This window comes from Aquarana catesbeiana, linkage group LG09 (genome assembly GCF_042186555.1).
Source record: "Aquarana catesbeiana isolate 2022-GZ linkage group LG09, ASM4218655v1, whole genome shotgun sequence".
Taxonomy (NCBI): Eukaryota; Metazoa; Chordata; class Amphibia; order Anura; family Ranidae; genus Aquarana; species Aquarana catesbeiana.
In genome coordinates this window covers 221171515-221186064 of record NC_133332.1, presented here as the reverse complement: position 1 = coordinate 221186064, position 14550 = coordinate 221171515, and positions in this window count along the sequence as shown.

Genomic DNA, 14550 nt, shown 5'->3' with positions numbered 1-14550 from the left:
GCTGGAAGATAAGAAACAAGTCAGTCGTTATTTTTGTGGTCAACCAGGAGGTAGGCTTTCAAGGATAAAATACAGAAGCTACCATGGAGATAGATATACACATACATGCAAGGTTAGGGCCAGATCCTTAAAAAATAGACAAACAATCATACCTCACCTAGGGGGATGCAGCAGCTGTCCCCTACTGCCTCTACACTGAGAACTGACTGAGCAATAGGGATGAGCCGAACACCCCCCCCCCCCCCCCCCCCGTTTGGTTCGCACCAGAACATGCGAACAGGCAAAAAATTTGTTCGAAAACGCGAACACCATTAAAGTCTATGGAACACGAACATGAAAAATCAAAAGTGCTAATTTTAAAAGGCATATATGCATGATATTGTCTTAAAAAGTGTTTGGGGACCCGGGTCCTGCCCCAGGGGACATGTATCAATGCAAAAAGAAGTTTTAAAAACGGCAATTTTTTCGGAAGCAGTGATTTTAATAGTGCTTAAAGTGAAACAATAAAAGTGTAATATTCCTTTAAATTTCGTACCTGGGGGGGGGGTGTCTATAGTATGCCTGTAAAGGGGCGCATGTTTCCCATGTTTAGAACAGTCCCTGCACAAAATGACATTTCTAAAGGGAAAAAAGAGTCAAAGTGCTAGAGCTAGTGCTGGCTATAATGAATTGTCGGGGGAAAAAAGTAATTTAAAAGTGCTAGAGCTAGTGCCGGCTATAATGAATTGTCGGTCCGGCAATACACATAAAAGTTCATTGATAAAAACGGCATGGAATTTCCCCACAGGGGAAAAAAAAAATGCGTGGGAGTCCCCCTAAATTTCAAACCAGGCCCTTCAGGTCTGGTATGGATATTAAGGGGAACCCCATGCTTTGAGGTAGCCCCCCAAAGCACCTTGTCCCCATGTTGTTGGGGAGAAGGGCCTCATCCCCACAACCCTTTCCCGGTGGCGGGGGGCTTGTCGGAATCTGGAAGCCCCCCTTTAACAAGGGGACCCCCAGATCCCGGCCCCCCCGTGTGAATTGGTAATGGCCCTACCATTTCACAAAAAAAAAAAAGTGTCAAAAATGTTAAAAAACACAAGAGACGGTTTTTGACAAGTCCCTTATTTATTTCTTCTTCTTTCCGCTTCTTCTTCCATCTTCTTTCTTCTGGTCTGCCTTCGGTGTTCTTCTTCCTCCATCTTCTCCATCTTCTTCTTCCTCCGCTCTTTTCTTTCCGCATCTTCCTCCAGGCTTCTTCTCCGCTCTGTCCGCACGATCCGCCTCAGTGGGAGTCTTCCGCCGTGTGATGCTTTGGTTCTTCTGACATTTCTTATATAATGGAGGGCGGGGCCACCCGGTGACCCCGCCCTCCTCTGATGCACAAGGACTTCCCTGTGGCTTTCCCCGTGTTGTCAGAGGGGGGCGGGGTCACCCGGTTATCGATGACTTTTCTGATTGATAGTCGACAACACAATCAATATAAACAAAAACTGAAGGCTGTTTGGCCTAGAGAGGGGGGGGAAGGGGAAAGAAATCTTCCCCAGGGACTTTTAAGGTGCTATTTAATAAACAGTATATTCAAAAAATGTCTATACAATCATATTGAGTAAAATTAATATTTATTTGTATTAAATCACATTAAAATATTCATGCCTCACTTCAAGAGGGAGACATGTAAGTAAGAACAATACGACATAAACAATGTCACCCAAAAATTTTTATTTTTTTTTTTTGGAAAAAAAAAAAAAAAAAAAAAAATTTTTGGGTGACATTGTTTATGTCGTATTGTTCTTACTTACATGTCTCGCTCTTGAAGTGAGGCATGAATATTTTAATGTGATTTAATACAAATAAATATTAATTTTACTCAATATGATTGTATAGACATTTTTTGAATATACTGTTTATTAAATAGCACCTTAAAAGTCCCTGGGGAAGATTTCTTTCCCCTTCCCCCCCCTCTCTAGGCCAAACAGCCTTCAGTTTTTGTTTATTATTTAATCATGGGATGTGGTGCTTTCAGTTGACTACCTCTGTCCTCCGTATACTTTATTAACACAATCAATATGTCACACATGGGGAAGTGGAATTCGAGAGACAGTTGAAAACCATGATTGCAAGGCATCAATCGCATGTCTGTTTTCCCCATGCAACCTCACAATCTGATCAACTGAATGTATAACCCATTCATCTTAGTGCTGCCTTTTGATGCAAAACAATGAAAATTTATTCAAATCCGATCTAAACCAAGTCTTTGTTTTGATCTAATCTCACATCGATTTGATAATTTAACTGAAGCGTGTATGAGGTATATACACACACACACAAAAGTGAGTACACCCCTCACATTTTTGTAAATATTTTATTATATCTTTTCATGTGACAACACTGAAGAAATCACACTTTGCTACAATGTAATGTCGTGAGTGTACAGCTTGTATAACAGTGTAAATTTACTGTCCCCTCAAAATAACGCAACACAGCCATTAATGTCTAAACTGCTGGCAACAAAAGTGAGTACACCCCTAAGTGAAAATGTCCAAATTGGGCGCAATTAGCCATTTTCCCTCCCCGGTGTCATGTGACTCATTAATGTTACAAGGTCTCAGGTGTCAATGGGGAGCAGGTTATTAACCTCCCTGGCGGTATAATTATTTTAGATTTTAGGTGCTGAAAGCGGTACAATTATTTTGCATGGAAATTTGGCGTTTTATATTGCAGGCCTGTAATTCTTAGGAATAACACACTTAAATCTGTACAAACAAGAGTCTAGTAGACATCCCGGGTATGATAAAGTTTGAAACACAAAATCATAAATTATAATATAATAAATAATTATAACAAATAGTAATATAATAACAATAAAAATTATTCAATAATGTAATCAAATCAAAAACACTGAAATTTGCTCAGTTGCAGAATTGTCACTGTCATTACTTTCAGTGTTTGATGACGAATTTCCCCACAAATCACTATCGCTCAATTCTGCAAGTGATTCTAATTTATTATCGCTGTTTTCTTGCTGGTCTAAAACCACTTTTGACGTAAAGGGACACTTTTTGGTTGCTATGGACAATCTCCAGTTTCCAGGCAGAAAGAACAGTTTTTATAATATAAAACTGCATGCAGGGCACTGGACAAACCACTAGGGACAAAGGGGGTGTGTAATTATTTTATACAGTAGTGTAATCTGTAAGATTACAGTGTACTGTATGTATTGTGTGTTTTTAATTTTTTTAATTTGGCGCCGAACTCCTTCCCCGTCTGTCGCAACGCTTGCAGGGAACGGAGCTTATCACTCAGCACTCGGCACTGTGAATCGAGTGAGATGACAGTTCGCAGACAGCTCGCTGACACAGCTAGGAGACATCGCAGGATCCAGGGGACAAGGTAAGTTACTTTGCCTGGATACTGCGATGCGATCCCGAGTCTGGAACAGGGTTACTGCTTTTGGTACTGAAATTTCACCCCGAGCCAGGGAGGTTAAATTGGGTGTTATCGCTCTCACTCTCTCATACTGGTCACTGGAAGTTCAACATGTTACCTTATGGCAAAGAACTCTCTGAGGATCTGAAAAATAGGATTTTTATAACAGCTTACCTGTAAAATCCTTTTCTTTGAAGTACATCACGGGACACAGAGCCATAGTAGTTACTATGTGGATTATAGGCCACTTTCAGGTGATGGACACTGGCATACCCCAAGACAGGAAGTCCACTCCCTATAAAACCCCTCCTACTACTGGGAGTATCTCAGTTTTTGTAGCAAAGCAATACACATGTATACCAGAAAGAAGGGAGAGACCTCTGTGTCCAGTGATGTACTTCAAAGAAAAGGATTTTACAGGCAAGCTGTTATAAAAATCCTATTTTCTTAATCGTACATCATGGGACACAGAGCCATAGTAGCTACTATGTGGGATGTCCCAGAGCAATGCCAACTGAAGGAAGGGAGACACAACAAAAGTAGGGCACCATGAGACCAGAGGACTTATACTGCTGCTTGCAGCACACTGCGCCCAAAGGCGATATCCTCATGACCTTTTACATCTACTTGATAGAATCTGGTAAATATATAGACAGAAGACCAAGTTGCAGCCTTGCAGATTTGAGCCATGGAGGCTTGGTGATGCACTGCCCAGGAAGCACTAACAGCCCTGGTGCAGTGCGCTGTAATTTGAAAAAGTGGAATTTTCCTCTTTAAACCATAAGCTTGAACAATTACTTTCGAATCCATTTAAAAATAGTAAATTTCGATGCTGCCTGTCCTCTTTTAGGACCTTCAGGCAACACAAACAAAACATCTGTTTTTCAAATCTGAGCAGTCGCCTTCAAGTAGACTTTGACAACTCTCACGACATCAAGAGAATGTAGTGACTCTTCTTCCGCAGTACAGGGTTCTGGGAAAAATGAAGGTAGAACAATATCCTGGTTTAAATGAAAACCTGATACTACCTTCTGTAGAAAGTTAGGATGAGGACGCAATACAACCTTATCCTTGTGAATAATTAAATATGGCTCTTTACAAGAAAGAGCAGCCAACTCTGATACCCTTCTTGCAGAAGATATGGCTACCAGAAAAACTAGTTTCCTTGTCAAGAGGACCAAGGGAATATGTCGAATCGGCTCAAAAGGCTGTTTCTGTAATGCCGACCAAACTAAATTCAAGTCCCAGAGAAGACCTTACGGGAGGATTAAGCCGTGTTACCCCCTGAATAAAGCTACGAACCAAAGAATGCGAAGCAAGTGGTCGTTGAAATAATACACACAAGGCCGAAACCTGGCCTTTGATAGTACTCAAGGCCAGCTTCATTTCTAACTAGGGATGAGCCGAACACCCCCCGGTTCGGTCGCAGCAGAACATGCAAACAGGCAAAAAATTTGTTCGAACACGCGAACACCGTTAAAGTCTATGGGACACTAACATGAAAAATCAAAATTGCTAATTTTAAGGGTTAATATGCAAGTTATTGTCATAAAAAGTGTTTGGGGACCCCGGTCCTGCCCCAGGGGACATGGATCAATGCAAAAAAAAGTTTTAAAAACGCACGTTTTTTCAGGAGCAGTGATTTTAATAATGCTTAAAGTGAAACAATAAAAGTGAAATGTTCCTTTAAATTTCATACCTGGAGGGTGTCTATAGTATGCCTGTAAAGTGGCGCTTTTTTCCCGTGTTCAGAACAGTCTCTGCACAAAATGACATTTCTAAAGGAAAAAAGTCATTTAAAACTACTCGCGGCTAAAATGAATTGTCTATTGGAGAAATCAAAAGTGCTAATTTTAAAGGCTTATATGCATGGTATTGTCATAAAAAGTGTTTGGGGACCTGGGTCCTGCCCCAGGGCACATGGATTAATGCAAAAAAAAAGTTTTAAAAATGGTTGTTTTTTCGGGAGCAGTGATTTTAATAATGCTTAAAGTGAAACAATAAAAGTGAAATATTCCTTTAAATTTCGTACCTGGGGGGAGTCTATAGTATGCCTGTAAAGTAGCACATTTTTCCCGTGTTTAGAACAGTCCCTGCACAAAATGACATTTCTAAAGGAAAATAAGTAATTTAACCACTTCAGTCCCGGAAGAATTTACCCCCTTCCTGACCGGAGCACTTTTTGCGATTCGGCACTGGTCACTTTAACTGACAATTGCGCGGTCGTGCAACATTGTACCCAAACAAAATTGATGTCCTTTTTTTCCCACAAATAGAGCTTTGTTTTGCTGGTATTTGATCGCCTCTGCGGTTTTTTTTGCACTATAAACAAAAAAAGAGCGACAATTTAAAAAAAAACGCATTATTTTTTACTTTTGCTATAATAAATATCCCCCAAAAATATATAAAAAAACTATTTTTTTCCTCAGCTTAGGGCGATATGTATTGTTCTACATATTTTTGGTAAAAAAAAAAAAAAAAAAAAAAATCGCAATAAGCGTTTGGTTTGCGCAAAAGTTATAGCGTCTACAAAATAGGGGATAGATTTCTAGCATTTTTATTATTATTTTTTTTTTATTAGTAATGGCAGTGATCTGCGATTTTTATTGTGACTACGACATTATGGTGGACACATCGGACAATTTTGACACATTTTTTGAACCATTGGCATTAATACAGCGATCCGTGCATTGCATAAAAATGCATTCATTACTGTAAAAATGTCACTGGCAGCGAAGGGGTTAACACTACGGGGCAGTGAAGGGGTTAACTGTGTTCCCTGGGAGGTGATTCTGAAGAGGGGAGGGGACTAACTAGAGGGAGTGATGGAACGTGGTTCCTAGCTAATAGGAACACACGATCTGTCACTCCTGTCAGAACAGAACAGGGAAGTGTGTGTTTACACACACTCGTCCCTGTTCTGCGTCTCCTGGTCACGATCGCTCATGGCCGGCAGTCATCGTGACCGTCGGCTACGAGCATCGGCACCCCCGCTGTGCAGCGTGTGCGCCTGCTATCCGGTCCCCGCGAGCCAACGTACAGTTACGTGGTTTTGTGCAGGTGAGCCAACGCTGCAGCGGCTGGTCCGGAAGCGGTTAAAACTACTCGCGGCTATAATGAATTGTCGGGTCCCGGCAATACAGATAAAAGTCATTGAAAAAAACGACATGGGATCCCCCCCAGTCCATTACCAGGTCCTTTGGGTCTGGTATGAATATTAAGGGGAACCCCGAACCAAAATTAAAAAAAAAAAATTGCGTGGGGGTCCCCCCAAATTCCATACAAGGCCCTTCAAGTCTGATATGGGTATTAAGGGGAACCCTGCACCAAATTTCTTTTTAAAAAATGGTGTAGGAGTCCCCTTCAAAAGGGAACCCCACGCCAATTTTTTTTTTAAAAATGGCGTGGGGGTCCTCCCAAAAATCCATACCAGACCCTTATCCGAGCATGCAACCTGGCAGGCCGCAGGAAAAGAGGGGGGGATGAGAGAGAGCCCCCCCCTGAACCATACCAGGCCACATGCCCTCAACATGGGGAGGGTGCTTTGGGGTAGCCCCCCAAAGCATCTTGTCCCCATGTTGTACCATTTCACAAAAAAAGTGTTAAAAAGAGCAAGACACACCTTGGGACAAGTCCTTTATTAAAAAATAAAAACATCCCACGAAGTCCATTCATCTTCTATGGCTCCGCCGAGGGACCGAAAAAATAAAATAAAAAAAGATCCGCCTCCATGGGAGGCACCTGCAGTGTGTCGCTTCAGCGCCGATGACAGTTCTTTTATAAGTGAAGGCAGGGCCACACGGTGACGTACCCGGGTGACCCCGCCCCCCTCTGATGCACGGGGACTTCCCAATGGCTTCCCCGTGGCATCAGAGGGGGGTGGGGTCACCCGGATACGTCACCGTGTGGCCCCGCCCTCAGCTATAAAAGAACTGTCATATGGCGGGTGCCTCCCATGGAGGAGGATCTTTTTTTTAATTTTATTTTTTGGTCCGTCGGCGGAGCCATAGAAGAAGATGAATGTACTTTTTATTTTTTTATTTTTTAATAAAGGACTTGTCCCAAGGTGTGTCTTGTTTTTTTTTAACATTTTGACACTTTTGTGAAATGGTACAGGTACAGTGCACCCGTTACCATTTCAAACAGGGGGGGGATCTGGGGGTCTTCCAGATTCTGATCAGCCCCCCCGCCCACAGACCCCCACAACCACCGGGCAAGGGTTGTATGGGGATGAGGCCCTTGTCCCTATCAACATGGGGACAAGGTGCTTTGGGGGGCTACCCCAAAGCTCCTTCCCCATGTTGAGGTCATGTGGCCTGGTACGGTTCAGGAGGGGGGGGCGCTCTCTCGCCCACCCTCTTTTCCTGCGGCCTGCCAGGTTGCATGCTCCGATAAGGGTCTGGTATGAATTTTTGGGGGGACCGCCACGTCATTTTTTTTTTACATTTTGGCACGGGGTTCCCCTTAAAATCCATACCAGACCTGAAGGGTCTGGTATGGATTTTGAGGGGAACCCCTATGCCATTTTTGTAAAAAAAAAAAAAATTGGCGCAGGTTTCACCTTAATATCCATATCAGACATGAAGTGCCTGGTATGAAATTAGGGGGGACCCCCACGCAATTTTTTTTTAAATTTTGGTTCGGGGTTCCCCTTAATATTCATACCAGACCCAAAGGGCCTGATAATGGACTGGGGGATCCCATGCCATTTTCTTCAATGACTTTTATCTGTATTGCCGGGACCCGACAATTCATTATAGCCGCAAGTAGTTTTATATGACTTTTTTCCTTTATAAATGTCATTTTGTGCAGGGACAGTTCTAAACACAGGAAAAATGTGCCACTTTACAGGCACACTATAGACACTCCTCAGGTATCAAATTTAAAGTAATATTTCACTTTTATTGTTTCACTTTAAGCATTATTAAAATCACTGCTCCCAAAAAAATGGCCTTTTATAACCTTTTTTTGCATTGATACATGTCCCCTGGGGCAGGACCCAGGTGCCCAAACACTTTTTATGACAATACCATGCATATAAGCCTTTAAAATTAGCACTTTTGATTTCTCCCATAGACTTTTAAAGGGTGTTCCACGGCTTTCGAATTTGCCGTGAGCACCCCAAATTGTTCGCTATTAGGCGAACATCGGGCTCATCCCTATTTCTAACCCCATCTGTAGAAAATCAAGGATTCTACCTTTGACATATTTTCTGGGGTGCCAACCCCTGGATTCACAGCAGGAGACATATGCATTCCAGACTTTATAATATATGACTCTGGAGGCCGGCTTCCTTGCATTAACCAAGGTAGACACCACGTTTCTTCAGAATGTGGGTCTCAATAGCCAAACCGTTCAATTTAGTGTTTGTAAGGTAGGATGGAATACCGGACCTTGCGGGAGAAGGTCTGGACGCGGTGGTAGGGTCCATGGGACCCCTACCGCCATCTTTACGATCTCTGCATACCAAGATCTCCTGGCCATGCCGGGGCCACAAGAATCACCGACTTCCCTTCCTGCTTGATCCTGCGAAGAAGTCGCGGAAGCAGCAGAACAGGAGGGAATGCATAAATCAGTTAAAACCGATTCCACGGGAATACCAAGGCATCTGTTCCGCATGCCAGCGGATCTTTTGTTCTTGACACAAAGTTGTCGATCCCCCAACTTTGACATATTGTCAGGAAGATATCGGGGTGAAGAGACCATTCTCCCAGGAACAACTGCTGGCGACTCAAGTAGTCCGCCTGCCAATTCTCTATTCCTGGAATGAAGACTGCCGACAGGCAAGGTACATTGTTTTCTTCCCAAGTTAGGATATGATTCACCTCTCTCTGGGCCGCACAACTTCTCGTGCCCCCTTGGTGATTGATATAGGCCATTGCTGTGGCATTGTCGGATTGGACCCTGACAGGACAATTCCGTAGTCTGAACGTCCAGGCCCTTAGGGCCAGGCGTTCTGCCCGAATCTTGAGAATATTGATGGGCAAGGTCATTTCTGATCTGGACCATTTCCCTTGGACAGTCGTTTCTTCCAGGGCTGCTCCCCAACCCGAAAGGCTGGCATCTGTTGTTACCACCTTCCAGGTAACTGGAAGGAAGGATTTTCCTTTCTGCAGATTCTTGGTCAACTGAGGCTCTGGCGCACCTTTGGAGGCAAACACATTGGGAAGTCTAGAGCTTGGACCTTCTTGTTCCAAGCCGATAGGATACTGTTTTGCAGTAGTCTCAAATGAAATTGAGCATAAGGAACGGCCTCGAACGAAGCCACCATCTTTCCCAACAATCTCATGCAAAGTCGAATAGAAGGATTCTTATTTGCCTTGACCATCTGAATCAGTTCCCTTATGGCACTGATCTTTGCCTGGGGCAAGAACACCCTCTTCTGAGCTGTATCTATGATCAGACCCAAGTATTCCAATCTCCTTGATGGTTTTAAGGAACATTTTTCTAGGTTGAGAATCCAACCTAGGTATTCCAGGTAACTGACTGTGGTGACCATACTCTGGTCTAAGCGGGCTACCGACTGATCTATCAAGAGGAGATCGTCTAAGTAAGCAAAAATCTTTATACCTTGAGCCCTTAATCTGGCTAGAGGAGGAGTCAGGACCTTTGTAAACACTCGAGGTGCAGTAGCTAGACCGAAGGGCAGTGTAGATATTTCTGGTGAGTGGGAAAAATAGGTACATGGAGGTAAGCATCCTTGATGTTGATTGGCGCTAGAAGTTCTCACCAAGGGGGCACTAGAAGCCCTGAGTCCTTGATGAGGAACTTTCCCGGACCATGCCTTTCCGACAGCTTCTCCTGCCCCTCTGCTCTAGGAGTTCCCTGCCACTGACCGTGTGGTGACAGAGACATTGCCAGTGACCATGTAAAGGCAATGTTCCCTCACAGTTCTCCCCTGGCCTCCTCCTGCAATCCTACACCCCCCCCCCCAGATGGGGGTGTGCCCCTGCGGCTGTCTTGCACTCCATTCCTCACGTCACCCAGTCAACTACTCCTCCCCAGCAGAATGTGACATCAGCCTATATAGGGAGGCCCGCCCCCTGCCATTGCCAGTTAGGGATTGGTCAGAGCTCCCACATGTGCTGCCTGCCACTCCAGCTCTAGGCCCAGCCTCCTCTTTCAGAACATTCTCCCTGGAAGCAGGAGAGGCGCCTCAGAACTGGAGCCAGGTGGTCACATCCACTGCTACTCTAACCACTCTCAGCCTCCAGATCAAAACAGACAGGCCTAGCTTGCAGCATAGGCCTGCCTAAATTTGCCTGTGCTGAACAAACCTAGTAAAACAACAATTACTAGCACCTACCTTCTGGTAGAGGGTGCTACAACAGTAAAATAGATTCCCTACAGCCAGCAACAATAGCCATCAAGCAACAATAGATCCCCTGAAACAAAATACCCCTTAAAACAACAGACCCCCAGCAGGCAGCATAAATGGACCCTTCAGCACACCCCAGCACCCCTTGCCATTAGATGCATTCAGTGTTGGAGGTTCCGGAACTGCATTCTCGCTGAAAAGAAGCCCTGCAAGGGACACTTCGCTTCCTCTAGATCTTTTTGGTGCAGCACCAAAAATGGAGCCAATGGGCAGCATAGTAACTCAAGTCTTGAACCATTGATGTTTGGATCCAGGCCAGGACACCACCTGAATGGAGTTTGCATGTTCTCCCTGTGCTTGTATGGGATTCCGCTGGGTACTCCACTTTCCTCCCACACCCCAAAGACAAGCTGGTAGGTTAACTGGCTCCTGTCTAAATTGGTCCTGCTATATGTATGGGAGATAAGGACCTTACTGTAGATTGGAAGCTCTTTGAAGGCAGGTACTGATGTGAATGTGCATTATCTAATGCACTGTGTAAATTGCTGTGCTCTATAAATGTTTACAGGGGGAGGAAAGAACCAGGCAGGATCAGCCAGTTATTTTAGGTGATAGAAGGGGCCAAATTACACAGCAAAGTACTGTGCTGTTATTCATACTTTAAGGGAACAGGATCCTCTTTTTTTTGGGGGTAGGGTTTACAAACAATTTAAATATTATACAGGTACAAGGCACCTCTGTGTCATACATTTTAACCACTTCTGAACCGCCGCATGACGATGTACGTCCTTACTTTGAAGGGGGATATCGTTATGGCAGCAGATAGCTGCCATAACCCTGGCATCCTCTTCTTCAGCCGGCGGTCTGGTTTCTGATAAGAGTGGTCTCTGCGGCTCGGCGCCCCCCCCCGCTGCACTCCGGTGCCCTCCACCACTTACCGGAGCCATCGGCAGCGGCGGAGGCAATCAGATCTTCATCCTTGCTGGGCATGGAGACGAGTGAGAGGAAGATGGCCCCCATCCGTCTCCATAACAATGCAGGGCGGAAGCGAAGTCAACTCTACGACGTCAACGCCACTCTACATCAGGCAAACAGCATGTAAAGATACCGGATCGGTATTGGGATGGTATTGGGTTCTTTCCTGACAGGTCACCTGCTGAACGTCCCGTTTGGGGGGGGGACAGGACAGGATGGACGTTCAGCAGGTGACCTGGCAGGAAACAACCCCATACCATCCCAATACCGGTATCTTTATATGCTGTTTGCCTGATGTAGAGTGGTGCACTGACGCGCCTATACTATGTTAGTACCTCATGGGGGGGTTTTATGTGATTAATAAACTGTTAAAATGTTATTACACCATCCAGTCCTTTTTTACTCAACCGAGGTACAGCGCTGACGGGTCCAGGAGTCTGGTTAAAACTGCAGAGCCCCAGAGGTGGTTCAGAGGTGGTGTATTGACTAAGCTTAAGTGCAAAGTCACACACTCAGAGGTGAGCTTTTAATACCTAGGGGGGAGCACCTGAGTGTGATCACAGTGGCTTGCTTTGGATTATCTACACAGTAGTTTCCAAATCGCATGGACTTTAGAAGCACTTTTGAATTGAAATAATTGAATGGCACATATGCACATAGAAGCACTTTTTATTCATTTATATGTTTTAGTGCATTGCGTCCACTATATGATTTTAGGAACACTATATGACTTTATGAACATTATATGAGTTTATGAACACTATATGATTTTATGAACAGTAATTTTAAAACAATCACCATATGGATGCACGTTATATTCATACTAGTGTGATTATTTATTTTCATTTATATGTTCATTTTTAAGTTTTCATAACTATTTGTTGCACTATTATCACTTTTTACAGTCACTAGCTACTGGATGTATCACGGTGTGATTCACACAGATATTTGCACTTTGGTTATCACATATATATATAATGTGAAGAGTATATTTGAAAGTGCAGCATATATATTTATTTCTGCTTTTATGAGACGTGTTTAACGCTTGCAGCTGTTTCACGGTGCCAATTAGGCAATTTATAATCAGAGGAGGCTCGTGGGATCTTTTTTATATATGTACTAGGCTTTTATTGCTGTGGGAGTTCATTGGGGACCCCCCCCCCCCCTTTATTTGTACTGGTGACCACTGATAGACAGCGAGGGGAGAAATCCAAAAAATTGTAGCATTACCACCACAACAGGAGGCGAAGGGAAATCTTCCAATGGGGGACACCCGTTCTGGTGACAACTAATGGTAGGAGAGATTCCTCTCACTTCCTGTTGTGTCTCTGGTACAGAAAGTCACATTTCTAAAACATTACCCAAATCTTAAAAAACTATCAGGGGCCCCTCCTTCTCAAGCTTAAAGGGTAACGTCCTCCCACATAGCACTCAGCATTGAGGCCCGTACGTTTTAAGCCTAATAAAAAGGGGCACCTGATAGTTCTCATCATGTTGGGGGGGCTCAATGCATACGTTCAGGGGCCCCTCGTTCTCAGGCTTAAAGGGCAAGGGCTCCCAGATTGCATGGGGGCCTGTACAATAAAACGGTACCAACAAGTGTCTGGGGAATGCCCAGGAAAAAGCCAAAGTCTACTTACCACCAGCTTGCAGACAACCAAATTGACCTATCTAACAGTAAGCGTTAAAAAAGGGGTTTAGTCCGCACGCATTTGCAAACGCATGCGTGAGCCACAGAGCCACGTCACGGCATGGCACCCTTGTATCTGTGGTCCTAACACTAAAGTATAAGTGTCCCTACAGTGGAGGCACATGCATTTAATGGATAAATGAGAGCAGGTGGCTGGAGGGGAGCCCACCCCTCCTTAAAGGTACAGGAGCACACCAAGCACCCAGCAATAGCACAATGGCTGCAAAGGTGTTGGTGCACTACTGGACCAATACAAACACTCACGTGATAACAAAAGCTTGCCACCACTCTCATTTATAGCTGGCTATCACAGTAAGCAGCATTGGGAGGCTAAAAAAGGTACCAACAAGTGTCTGGGGAATGCCCAGGAAAAAGCCAAAGTCTACTTACCACCAGCTTGCAGACAACCAAATTGACCTAACAGTAAGCGTTAAAAAAGGGGTTTAGTCCGCACGCATTTGCAAACGCATGCGTGAGCCACAGAGCCACGTCACGGCACCCTTGTATCTGTGGTCCTAACACTAAAGTATAAGTGTCCCCACAGTGGAGGCACATGCATTTAATGGATAAATGAGAGCAGGTGGCTGGAGGGGAGCCCACCCCTCCTTAAAGGTACAGGAGCACACCAAGCACCCAGCAATAGCACAATGGCTGCAAAGGTGTTGGTGCACTACTGGACCAATACAAACACTCGCGTGATAACAAAAGCTTGCCACCACTCTCATTTATAGCTGGCTATCGCAGTAAGCAGCATTGGGAGGCTAAAAAAGGTACCAACAAGTGTCTGGGGAATGCCCAGGAAAAAGCCAAAGTCTACTTACCACCAGCTTGCAGACAACCAAATTGACCTATCTAACAGTAAGCGTTAAAAAAGGGGTTTAGTCCGCACGCATTTGCAAACGCATGCGTGAGCCACAGAGCCACGTCACGGCATCCTTGTATCTGTGGTCCTAACACTAAAGTATAAGTGTCCCCACAGTGGAGGCACATGTACAATAAAAGCCTGATACAAAGGGGCCCCAGATAGTATTCATCTTTGGGGGGGTTGCTCAGAGCATGCTTTCAGGGGCCCCTCCTCAGGCAAGCATGGCTCCCTTTACTGTGCACATCAGGGGCGCTTACTGCTTAAACCTCCAGAACAAGGCCTAGGAACTGT